General features: G+C 55.9%; 1 long non-coding RNA gene across 1 annotated transcript; it reads right to left on the bottom strand.

The window, feature by feature from the left end:
• Positions 1 to 1,618: 1,618 nt before the first annotated feature.
• On the bottom strand, positions 1,619 to 3,121 carry LOC121660526. Its single transcript, XR_006014703.1, has 3 exons — positions 1,738 to 3,121; positions 1,673 to 1,692; positions 1,619 to 1,633 (listed from the first exon to the last, which is right to left on the bottom strand). It is a non-coding gene; the product is annotated as an uncharacterized LOC121660526 (long non-coding RNA).
• Between the last annotated feature and the right edge of the window lie 16 nt (positions 3,122 to 3,137).

The raw sequence follows: 3,137 nt of genomic DNA, 5'->3' as shown, positions 1-3,137 counted from the left end.
TGGGAAAGAGGAGTTTGGGAAAGGCAGGGATATGGCAAAGGCAGGGATTTGGGAAGGATCAGGGATTGGGGAAAGGAAGGAAACAACAAATGCATGAGAAAAATGCCCCACAGCCAAAACAACACCGAGCAGCTGACACAAAATTCCCAAGTTTTTCCATGTCCCCCCGGGGCTGGTGACAGTGACGGTGCCGTCGGCCACCCCCAAAGGCCACCGGATGTTCCCGGGGACTCGGTGCTTCCCAGTGGGAAAACCCGCAGCTCTTCCCTGTGGAAGTTCCCCGGCATCCCTCAGCTGTGCTGTGGGAAAGGAGGGAATGGCCTCATCCCACCTGGATAAGACCAGGAGCTTCCAGGTTCCAAACGTGCCAAAATCCCTGGATTATTCCCAAATTTTATCCCTTTCCACAGCGGAATGGGCAGGAAATGCCGGAGCTGTGCCAGGAGTGGGGACACCTCGGGAATGCCACGGCCCAAAATTTGGAGCCGGGTCTGGGAAGATTTGGGAATGTGGATTTGGGAAGGACACGTGGTTATCCCTTGGGAAAAGCATCCCGAGGGGATCCCGCTGGAGCAGGAATGGAGAGGAGCGGCTGTTCCCTGATCCAAGGGGGTCTCAGGCTCCAGCTGGGATTTGTCCGGAGCAGTTTTGGGATTGGGATTTATCCACTGGCTCCGCCCTGGTCCCTCCTGGAGCAGGGACAATCTGGAGCAATCCCGGTGTCTGGGAAGCTCCAGCAGGGAGGTCTGGCAGGATCAGGGATGTTGTAACTAAAAATCCCTTTATCCTTCTCTGATCCCAGCAGGAAAAGGGAATTTAGGGCTGGAATCCCTAGGAAAACTCCCAATTCCTTGAGTGCTGCCCATGGGCCTTCCCAAGCCAATCTCTTCCCATGAGAGATCCTGCAGAACATCCGGAGCTCCCTCCTTCCCTGAACTCCACCTGGAATGGATCCTTCTGGATTTCTCCAAGGAAAAACCCTTTTCCCATGACTTCCACCTCAAGGAAAAGGCGACAAATCCCTGTTTGACGGGAACATCCCGAGCTGGGGACGCTTCCACTCCTCCCTCTTGGACGCTCCTTCAGGACTTGGAGCTCATCCCATGGAGCTCCGGCCACCCCTCACTGCTCTTCCCAAATTTCCCAAAAAGCCCGAGTCCCGTTTCCTTGGGATGAGGGTGATGGGTGATGTTGGGATGGGAGAAGGCAGCGGAGCGGTGACGCGGGCACACGGTGACACCGGGACAGGACACGCGCTGGGACCCTGTCTCCTTGTAGGCATCCAACCCTTCCCAGATCCCGCGGCACCTCGGGATAATCTGGGATCGAGGGATGGAAGGGCCCTCTCAATGCAGCCCCCCAAAATTCCCGGTTTTCCATGGCTCCACCTCCCTGAGCTCTCCCAAGGCTCTACTGGCTCAGCCTGATGTCCTTGGAGAACCTGGGAAAATCCCACGGAAACCCAGAGGGGTGGAGATCTGGGAGATCTCCTGCCCCACCCTGTCCAGGGACCCCAGGAGAAACCTCTTCCCATGGGAAGGGGAATCCATGGAGCCACGTGGGAGGGAAGGTGGGGAATCGCAGGGGGTGTGGCCACCGGCAGCGTGGCCTCCTCATTCCCAATCCTGGTCACCTCCATCCCAATCCTGGAACCTCCAATCAATCCTGGAACCTCCAATCAATCCTGGTCACCTCATTCCCAATCCTGGAACCTCCATTCCAATCCATCCTGGTCACCTCCATCCCAATCCTGGAACCTCCATTCCAATCAATCCTGGTCACCTCATTCCCAATCCTGGTCACCTCCAATCAATCCTGGTCACCTCATTCCCAATCCTGGAACCTCCATTCCAATCAATCCTGGAACCTCCATCCCAATCCTGGAACCTCCAATCAATCCTGGAACCTCCAATCAATCCTGGTCACCTCCATCCCAATCCTGGAACCTCCAATCAATCCTGGTCACCTCCATCCCAATCCTGGTACCTCCATCCCAATCCTGGAACCTCCATCCCAATCCTGGTCACCTCCATCCCAATCCTGGAACCTCCAATCAATCCTGGTCACCTCCATCCCAATCCTGGTCACCTCCATCCCAATCCTGGAACCTCCATTCCAATCAATCCTGGTCACCTCATTCCCAATCCTGGTCACCTCCATCCCAATCCTGGAACCTCCAATCAATCCTGGAACCTCCATCCCAATCCTGGAACCTCCATCCCAATCCTGGTCACCTCCATCCCAATCCTGAAATCTCCTTCCCAATCCTGAAATCTCCTTCCCAATCCTGGCCACTTTTCCCCCAAATCCTGTTACCTTCTCTCCAATCCTGGCCATCTCCACCTCAAATGTGGCCACCTCCGGCCTAAACCCAGCACCTCCTTCCTGAACCTGGCATCTCCTTCCCAATCCCGGTCATCTCCATCCCAAACCTGGTCCCCTCCTCTTCAAACCTGGTCACCTCCACCCCAGTCCCGGACATCTCCTTCCCAATCCTGTCACCTCCTCTCCAATCCTGGCCACCTCCATCCTAATCCTGGACATTTCTCCTTCCAAATCCTGGTCACCTCCTTCCCAAACCTGGTCATCTCTATGCCAGTCCTGGCCACCTCCAACTTGGCCACCTCCTTCCTGAACCTGGACATTTCCTTCCCAGTCCTGGCCATCTCTATCCCAATCCTGGCTATCTCCTTCCCAGTCCTGGCCATCTCTATCCCAATCCTGGCTATCTCCTTCCCAGTCCTGGACATCTCCCTCCCAAAGCTGGTCACCTTCTCTCCAAACTTGGCCACCTCCTCACAACATGGGGCCACCTCCTCAATCTTGGTCACCTTCTCAAACATGGCCACCTCCACCCCAACCCCGGCCACTTCTTCCCAATCCTGGCCACCTCTTTCCCAAACTTGGTCACCTCCATCCCAAACCTCAACACCTTCCCAATCCTGGTCACCTCCATGCCAAACTTGGCCACCTTCTTCCTGAACCTGGCCACCTCTTCCCAAACGTGGTCACCTTCTCTCCAAACTTGACCACCTGCTCCTCAGTCCTGGCTACCTCCTCTCCAAATGAGGCCACCTCCTCCTCCTCAATCCTGGCCACCTCCTCCCTGAACCTGGCCACCTCCTCCCTGAACCTGG

This window comes from Corvus kubaryi, unplaced genomic scaffold (genome assembly GCF_017639235.1).
Source record: "Corvus kubaryi isolate FWS band 111438036 unplaced genomic scaffold, C.kubaryi_AGA036_p1.0 36411, whole genome shotgun sequence".
NCBI lineage: Eukaryota > Metazoa > Chordata > Aves > Passeriformes > Corvidae > Corvus > Corvus kubaryi.
This window is presented reverse-complemented; position numbering and strand designations above follow the sequence as displayed.